This window comes from Triticum dicoccoides, chromosome 5B (assembly GCF_002162155.2).
Source record: "Triticum dicoccoides isolate Atlit2015 ecotype Zavitan chromosome 5B, WEW_v2.0, whole genome shotgun sequence".
Lineage (NCBI taxonomy): Eukaryota > Viridiplantae > Streptophyta > Magnoliopsida > Poales > Poaceae > Triticum > Triticum dicoccoides.
Genome location: NC_041389.1, coordinates 17,375,753 through 17,385,645, shown reverse-complemented (window position 1 = coordinate 17,385,645; position 9,893 = coordinate 17,375,753). Strand labels below are relative to the sequence as shown.

The 9,893-nt window shown below is 40.9% G+C and overlaps 3 pseudogenes; all 3 read right to left on the bottom strand.

Moving 5' to 3' along the window:
* Positions 1-1,299: 1,299 nt before the first annotated feature.
* LOC119305797 lies at positions 1,300-1,793 on the bottom strand (annotated as a pseudogene).
* Positions 1,794-4,750: 2,957 nt separating this feature from the next.
* On the bottom strand, positions 4,751-5,246 carry LOC119306744 (annotated as a pseudogene).
* Positions 5,247-9,052: 3,806 nt separating this feature from the next.
* On the bottom strand, positions 9,053-9,550 carry LOC119308900 (annotated as a pseudogene).
* Positions 9,551-9,893: the final 343 nt, after the last annotated feature.

Genomic DNA, 9,893 nt, shown 5'->3' with positions numbered 1-9,893 from the left:
GCACGACTTCATTTTTAGAAAAGTGGATGATACATTTTGACCAAAATAAAGCTGAACTTTTTCTTCAGGTTGTTCTCGTGCAGGTGTCGGGTCCGTTGTCTGGGTAATCATTTTCCATCTCCCGACGATAGAAAACGGGCAACTCGAGTCAGGCTCTCAGCACCTTCTACGCGCATTGTAGATTGAAGTGTAGCAAATGTTGTTGGGAAGGATGAAAAAGTGTGAAACACACAAGACATACATCAAACGTTGTATTGATGCATTCTGAAAAAATAAAAACAAACAAATTGGACTGATGGAATATGATATAGGTATACATGACATACATACTATCAAGACATGCCACATACCCCTTAGGTCTGAGGCATCCAACCTGTTCGATCCCAGATTGAAAAATATACACTTGTGAATTTGGAAATAAACAGAGATCGACCATAACAAATATAAAGCTAGAATATTAGAAAAGTCAACACAAGATGAGAGAGCCCAAACATTTATATGGTCAGACTTGTGTGAGCCTAGCTATATGTATGGGCTGGTGCATGAAGTGTGTGTGTGCACTCCATACGATATGAGCAATGGAAGCACCTGAATGGTGCTGCCCCATCTTCCAGAGAGATATAAAAATTGTAGGGCTGCCATTTTAAATATTTTCACCCAAAGGAGGGGTACCACATATACGATCTCAATTTAGAATTTCTAATTTCAATACCTTACAAATAATTTTACTTCTTTTGTTGAATAATCCATAAATTCATAATTTGATAGAACAACTCCTTATCCGCAAATGATATAAAAGGATAAGTACCACAACCAAACATGGAAATTGTAACATCCTTATCTTAGAAGCTTCCACTTACCATAGATCTATAAGTCCTATTGTCACTATGATGGGACTATTTTAAGAAAAATCCCTTTCAGATTTTCATCTTCTGTCATTTTTTCAAAAATCCTATCAATGGTAATAAATTCTGATGAAGGGTTGCACTCCGCAGGCTGTGGTACACTTGAAAACAAAAAATTGGACATTTGCTCCTTTTTAGCTTGTATATCATATTTGCCCTTCTCTTGTGTTCCTTCTGTGATTAGATCGTATGTATGGACAATCTTTTGCTGACCAATTCGATATGCACATCCAATCGCCTGCCTTTGGACAGAAGGGTTCAACACAACATAGAGGAGCACTACACGCGATGCTCCAAATGATATAAAGGATAAGTACCACAAACAAATATGGAAATTGCAACATCCTCGTCATAGAAGCTTCCACTTACCAGAGATCTATAAGTTCTATTGTCACTATGATGGGACTATTTTCACAAAAATCTCTTTCAGATTTTCATCTTCTGTGATTTGTTCCAAAATCCTGTCATTGGAAATAAATTCTGATGAAGGTTCACTCCGCAGGTTGTGGCTCACTTGAAAACAACAATTTGGACATTTGCTTCTTCTTAGCTTGTTATCATATTTGCCCTTCTGTTGTGTTCCTTCTATGATTAGATTGTATGTATGGACAATCTTTTGCTGACCAATTCGATATGCACGTCCAATCACCTGCCTTTTGTCAGAAGGGGTCCACACAACATCGATCGAGGAGCACCACACGCGACGCTCCAAAGAGGTGATACCTTCTCCACACACAACTTGGTCGATGCAAGCATCACATTTACCTCGCTCTCCATATCATTGAAGTCCACCATCAAGGCCTAGCGAGTTTTAACGGAGACATTTCCACTCATATACAAGAGCTCATTGCGTTTAGTCCTGTTGAGCTGTTTCCCTGGCTCTTCCATGATCAAGTACAATGGTTCAACAAACTGGCTAAACACACGCACTCGCTCGTTTAAAGCTTCTCTACTGGAATTTGCGTCTTTGCCAAGTGTTAGGCTCTTTGCCGAGTGCAATATGTTAGGCAGTCAGCAATTAATAGTATCTTTGCCGAGTTCCTACCAATGAAGTACTCGGCAGAAATTAAACTCGGCAAACAGGTACTTTGCTGAGTATTGTCAATGAAACGCTCAGTAAAACAACAAAACGCGGCAACCATGGTGTTTCCTAGTGCTAAAGTCGGAAAAGGGGGCCTTAGCTAAAATGCATTGTTTTGGCTGTAGCAGTTGCATATGACCTCGAATGAAGATGCTTCAAATATCAAAGATGTTCATTTTGATGAGACTGATAATTTTATGTTGACAAGTTTTACATTTGAGGCCATTTTACACTTTTTTCTAGAAAAATTTGGTCTCAAATGACCAACGTAATGACCATATCCATTCCATACGTTTTTCGAGTTTATTTGCCCTTTGCCGAGTTTTTTAGGCACTCGGTAAAGGCGCCTATTTCGGCAGTGCTTGACATAGACGCACGACCTCATAAACAAATCTCGTCTTAAATCCTTCACTTGGCATGAGTCGTAACCTCTCCAACAGAAGCTTGTCCACAATAGATGTTACTTATTTTGGCAAGTTTTCCATGCCAGCGACAAGGGGCTGATGTGCGGATGCAAGAGGCATGTTTTATTCTAAACCAAAGTTGCTACCCTTACTGATGATGTCCTAGACTAGGGGTACTCACCACATCATCTCCCGGCCTGTAGGTCGGGCCAAGGACCCCCATGGCCGTTCATTAACGGGCCACTTCGGGCAGCACATCACATATACGAGGAACATTCCACAAGACTTGGTGATCAAGAAAAGGACTGCTCTCCACCAACATATCCGTCTAGGAAAATTGTTCGACTAGGCCTCCGGTACATTCTATAAGCCGAGGCCAGGCTAGTCGATACACAACATCTCACATTCATCATCATTATTATTATTATCATCATCATCATCGCCATCTTCATCATCATCATCATCATCATTAGCCCTAGGGTATAGACCACAACTTACGATCTCGAGGTAGATCAACTCTGTACTTTGATACGCCCATAATATAAGCAAGAGCAGGACATAGGGTTTTACGACCTCGAGGTAGATCAACTCTGCCATTTTCAATTTTTTCACCCAAAGGAGGGGTACCACATATACGATCTCAATTTAGAATTTCTAATTTCAATACCTTACAAATAATTTTACTACTTTTGTTGAATAATCCATAAATTCAGGATTTGATAGAACAACTTCTTGTTCGCAAATGATATAAAAGGATAAGTTCCACAAACAAATATGGAAATTGTAACATCCTCATCTTAGAAGCTTCTACTTACCAGAGATCTGTAAGTTCTATTTTCACTATGACGGGACTATTTTCAAAAAAATCTCTTTCAGATTTTCATCTTCTGTCATTTGTTCCAAAATCCTATCAATAGAAATAAATTCTGATGAAGGGTTGCACTCCGCAGGCTGTGGTTCACTTGAAAAGAATTTTTTTGACATTTGCTCCTTCTTAGCTTGTATATCATATTTACCCTTCTCTTGTGTTCCTTCTGTGATTAGATTGTATAAATGGACAATCTTTTGCTGACCAATTCGATATGCACATCCAATCGCCTGCCTTTGGATAGAAGGGTTCCACACAACATCGAGGAGCACCACACGCGACGCTCCAAATGATATAAAAGGATAAATACCAGAAACAAATATGGAAATTGCAACATCCTCATCTTAGAAGCTTCCACTTACCAGAGATCTATAAGTTCTATTATCACTATGATGGGACTATTTTCACCAAAATCTCTTTCAAGTTTTCATCTTCTGTCATTTGTCGCAAAATCCCGTCAGCAGACCGTGCCGCCACTTCTTCAAGCCAACATACAACATGCCGACATGCTTCAACTCGTTAGCTGACCGTGCCACCTCTTCTTCAAGACAACATCCAAAAAGCCAAAAATTCAAAGACATACATGGAATTTACACATTTTGAAAAGCACGACTTCATTTTTAGAAAAGTGGATGATACATTTTGACAAAAATAAAGCTAAACTTTTTCTTCAGGTTGTTCTCCTGCAGGAGTCGGGTCCAATGTTCGGGTAATCATTTTCCATCTCCCGACGACAGACAACGGGCAACTCGAGTCAGGCTCTCAGCACCTTCTACGCACATTGTAGACTGAAGTGTAGCAAATGTTGTTGGGATGGATGAAAAAGTGTGAAGCACACATGACATACATCAAACGTTGTATTGATGCCTTCTAAAAAAACAAAAACAAACAAATTGGACTGATGGAATATGATATCGGTATAAATGACATACACACGATGAAGACATGCCAGCAGACCCCTTAGGTCTAAGGCATCCAGCCTGTTCTATCCCTGATTGGAAAATAATACACTAGTGAATTTGGAAATGAACATAGATGGACCATAACAAATATAAAGCTAGAACATTAGAAATGTCAACACAAGATGAGAGAGCCCGATCGTTTATATGGCCAGACTTGTGTGAGCCTAGCTATAGCTATGAGCTGGTGCATGGAGTGTGTGTGTGCACTCCATACGGCATGAGCAATGGAAGCACCTGAATGGTGCTGCCCCATCTTCCAGGTAGATATAAAAATTGTAGGGCTGCCATTTTCAATTTTTCACCCAAAGAAGCGGTACCACATATACGATCTCAATTTAGAATTTCTATTTTCAATACCTTACAAATAATTTTACTTCTTTTGTTGAGGAATCCATAAATTCAGAATTTGATAGAATGACTGCTTGTTCACAAATCATATAAAAGGATAAGTACCACAAACAAATATGGAAATTGCAACATCCTCATATTAGAAGCTTCCACTTACCAGAGATCTATAAGTTCCATTGTCACTACGATGGGACTATTTTCACAAAAATCTCTTTTAGATTTTCATCTTCTGTCATTTGTTCCAAAATTTTGTCAATGGAAATAAATTCTGATGAAGGGTTCACTCCGCAGGCTGTGGCTGACTTGAAAACAAAAATTTGGACATTTTCTCCTTCTTAGCTTGTATATCATATTTTCCATTCTCTTGTGTTCCTTCTATGATTAGATTGTATGTATGGACAATCTTTTGCTGAGCAATTCGATATGCACGTCCAATCGCCTGCCTTTTGATAGAAGGGTTCCACACAACATCGATCGAGGAGCACCACACGCGACGCTCCAAAGAGGTGATACCTTCTCCACACACACCTTGGTCGATGCAAGCATCACATTTACCTCGCTCTCCATATCATTGAAGTCCACCATCAAGGCCTAGCGAGTTTTAACGGAGACATTTCCACTCATATACAAGAGCTTGTTGCGTTTAGTCCAGTTGAGTTGTTTCCCTACCTCTTCCATGATGAAGTCCAATGGTTCAACAAACTGGCTAAACACACGCACTCGCTCTTTTAAAGCTTCTCTACTGGAATTTGCGTCTTTGCCGAGTGTTAGGCTCTTTGCCAAGTGCAATATGTTAGGCAGTCAGCAATTAGTAGTATCTTTGTCGAGTTCCTACCAATGAAGTACTCGACAGAAATTAAACTCGGCAAACAGGTACTTTGCTGAGTATTGTCAATGAAACGCTCAGTAAAACAACAAAACGCGGCAACCATGGTGTTGCCTAGTGCTAAAGTCGGAAAAGGGGGTCTTAGCTAAAATGCATTATTTTGGCTGTAGCAGTTGCATATGACCTCATATGAAGATGCTTCAAATATCAAAGTTGTTCATTTTGATGAGACTGGTAATCTTATGTTGACAAGTTTTACATTTGAGGCCATTTTACATTTTTTTTAGAAAAATTTGGTTTCAAATGACCAACGTAATGACCATATCCATTCCATATGTTTTCCGAGTTTTTTTGCCCTTTGCCGAGTTTTTTAGGCACTCGGTAAAGGCGCCTATTTCGGCAGTGCTTGACATAGAAGCACGACCTCATAAACAAATCTCGTCTTAAATCCTTCACTTGGCATCAGTCGTAACCTCTCCAACAGAAGCTCGTCCACAATAGATGTTACTTCTTTTGGCAAGTTTTCCATGCCAGTGACAAGGGGCTAACGTGTGGATGCAAGAGGCATGTTTTATTCTAAATCAAAGCTGCTACCTTTATTGACGATGTCCTAGACTAGGGGTACTCACCACATCATCTCCCGGCCAGTGGCTCGGGCCAAGGACCCCCATGGCCGTTCACTAATGGGCCACTTCGGGCAGCACATCACATATACGAGGAAGATTCCACAAGACTTGGTGATCAAGACAAGAACTCCTCTCCACCAACATATCCGTCTAGGAATCTTGTTCGACTAGGCCTCTGGTACATTCTATAAGCCGAGGCCATGCTAGTCGATACACAACATCTCACATTCATCATCATTATCATCATCATGATCATCATCATCATCATCATCATCATCATCATCATCATCATTAACCCTAGGGTATAGACCACAACTTACGATCTCGAGGTAGATCAACTCCTTACTTTGATACACCCATAATAAAATCAAGAGCAGGACGTAGGGTTTTACCTCCTCAAAGAGGGACCAAACCTGGATAAAAACACCATGTCCCTTGTCTCTTGTTACCCATCAATCAGATCTCATAGCTCGGCCCCCCTACCTGAGGTTTGCTGGTATTGACACTGACATTGGTGCTTTCATTGAGAGTTCCGTTGTGTGATCGAAAGAAGGATCAACGGGACCATCGATCAACGACTTAGATCTTCATGCGCTACTTCCATGCCTGAATCTCTAGCTAGCGGATCATACCTCCTCCATCGAGAGTTGAGGCATGATAAGCTTTCATCAAGATCAACTCCGGTCTATCACTGGAGAATCATCCATGGACGGGGCCTCAATGTCAACATTATTCTTAGGTAACCGTGCACCTTTTCTGGATAGTGGTTTCGTGTTCGCCGTCCCTGCCACCTCGAGTGTTGCTTTGACGATTAATTTGGTGGAATTGTGAAGAATTGAGTCTAGAACAAATCTCTCAAATTTCGTTGTGTTCCAAAGGACAAATCTTCGGTAATCTCCGATACAACGGAGCATTGTCGAATCTGGGTGGGAATCTAGATGAGTTTACAACTAGGAGTACATCGTCCACCTGGGACATGCTTTGGAATATCCAACCGTTCATTGGCTACAAAATTTTTATACCGACCAACTCTCAAACTTTCAGCTCCATCCGACCGTTCAAACTCCGGGTCGAGTCCGAGGAGTGCATCAATTTTAGGATATTTCTGCATGAACGCGAAATTGGACATACTTTCTGGAGGATTTTTTTCTTAGAGTATTGTGTGCTCATCTAAAACATGTGCAAATAAATTTTAAAGCCTTTTTAGAGGTAATCTTCACCATCGCGTTGGTGTCAAACTAGCCCGGCAACGTTGCTTCAGGGTTGCCGACTTGCACTAGATAGATCATCGCTTCGTCGAGCCGAGGTGAACCTCATTGGATCATATACTTGGTGAGACGACCAAGAGTTCGGTATGGTGAAGGCTAAATCATCACCAATATCGTCGCCACACGAATTACACGGGGCGGCATAACCACGCAGTTACTTCATCATCCTGGGATTAACCGCGTCCCCAATTTTGACCTGCGTCGGCATCACCATGTCGACTCTTCTTCAAGCCAACATCCAACATGCCGACCTGCTCCGACTCGTCAGCTGACATGGAGGCTTTGACACCTCGTCTGGACCGGGGGCTTCGACTCGTCAGTTGACCGTGCTGCCACTTCTTCAAGCCAACATACAACACGCCTACCTGCTTCAACTCGTTAGCTAACCGTGCCGCCTCTTCTTCAAGACAACATCCAAAAAGCCAAAAATTCAAAGGCGTAATTGGAATTTACACATTTTGAAAAGCACGACTTCATTTTTAGAAAAGTGGATGATACATTTTGACCAAAATAAAGCTGAACTTTTTCTTCAGGTTGTTCTCGTGCAGGAGTCGCGTCCATTGTCCGGGTAATCATTTTCCATCTCCCGACAATAGACAATGGGCAAGTCGAGTCAGGCTCTCAGCACCTTCTATGCACATTGTAGATTGAAGTGTAGCAAATGTTATTGGGAAGGATGAAAAAGTGTGAAGCACACAAGACATACATCAAATGTTATATTGATGCCCTCTAAAAAAATAAAAACAAACAAATTGGACTGATGGAATATGATATCGGTATACATGACATACATACTATCAAGACATGCCAGCAGGCCCCTTAGGTCTGAGGCATCCAGCCTGTTCGATCCCAGATTGAAAAATATACACTTGTGAATTTGGAAATAAACAGAGGTCGACCATAACAAATATAAAGCTAGAACATTAGAAATGTCAACACAAGATGAGAGAGCCCAATCGTTTATATGGTCAGACTTGTCTGAGCCTAGCTATTGCTATGGGCTGGTGCATGGAGTGTGTGTGTGCACTCCATACGGCACGAGCAATGGAAGCACCAGAATGTCGCTGCCCCATCTTCTAGATAGATATAAAATTTTTAGGGCTGCCATTTTCAATTTTTTCACCCAAAGGAGGGGTACCACATATACGATCTCAATTTAGAATTTCTAATTTCAATACCTTACAAATAATTTTACTTCTTTTGTTGAATAATCCATAAATTCAGGATTTGATAGAACGACTTCTTGTCCGCAAATGATATAAAAGGATAAGTTCCACAAACAAATATGGAAATTGTAACATCCTCATCTTAGAAGCTTCCACTTACCAGAGATCTGTAAGTTCTATTTTCACTATGATGGGACTATTTTCAAAAAAAATCTCTTTCAGATTTTCATCTTCTGTCATTTGTTCCAAAATCCTATCAATAGAGATAAATTCTGATGAAGGGTTGCACTCCGCAGGCTGTGGTTCACTTGAAAAGAAATTTTTTGACATTTGCTCCTTCTTAGCTTGTATATCATATTTACCCTTCTCTTGTGTTCCTTCTGTGATTAGATTGTATGTATGGACAATCTTTTGCTGACCAATTCGATATGCACATCCGATCGCCTGCCTTTGGATAGAAGGGTTCCACACAACATCGAGGAGCACCACACGCGACGATCCAAATGATATAAAAGGATAAATACCAGAAACAAATATGGAAATTACAACATCCTCATCTTAGAAGCTTCCACTTACCAGAGATCTATAAGTTCTATTATCACCATGATGGGACTATTTTCACCAAAATCTCTTTCAAGTTTTCATCTTCTGTCATTTGTCGCAAAATGCCGTCAATGGAAATAAATTGTGATGAAGGGTTCACTCCGCGGGCTGTGGCTCACTTGAAAACAACAATTTGGACATTTGCTGCTTCTTAGCTTGTATATCATATTTGCCCTTCTCTTGTATTCCTTCTGTGATTACATTGTATGTATGGACAATCTTTTGCTGACCAATTCAATATGCACATCCAATCGTCTGGCTTTTGACAGAAGGGTTCCACACAACATCGATCGAGGAGCACCACACGCGACGTTCCAAAGAGGGTGATACCTTCTCCATGCACCTTGGTAGATGCAAGCATCACCTTGACCTCGCTCTTCAAATCATTGAAGTCCACCATCAAGGCCTTGCAAGTTTTAACGAAGACATTTCCACTCATATATAGGAGCCCGTTGCGTTTAGTCCAGTTGAACTGTTTCCTCGGCTGTTCCATGATGAAGTCCAATGGTTCAAGAAACTGGCTAAACACACACACTCGCTCTTTTAAAGCTTACCTACTAGAATTTTCGACTTTGCCGAGTGTTAGGCTCTTTACCGAGTGCAATATGTTAGGCAGTCAACAATAGTATCTTTGCCGAGTTCCTACCAATGAAGTACTCGACGGAAATTAAAACTCGACAAACAGGTACTTTGCTGAGTATCGTCAATGAAACGCTCGGTAAAACAACAAATCACGGCAACCAGGGTGTTTCCGAGTGCTAAAGTCGGAAAAGGGGGTCTTAGCTACAATGCCTTGTTTTGGCTGCAACAGTTGCATGCGACCTCTGATGAAGATG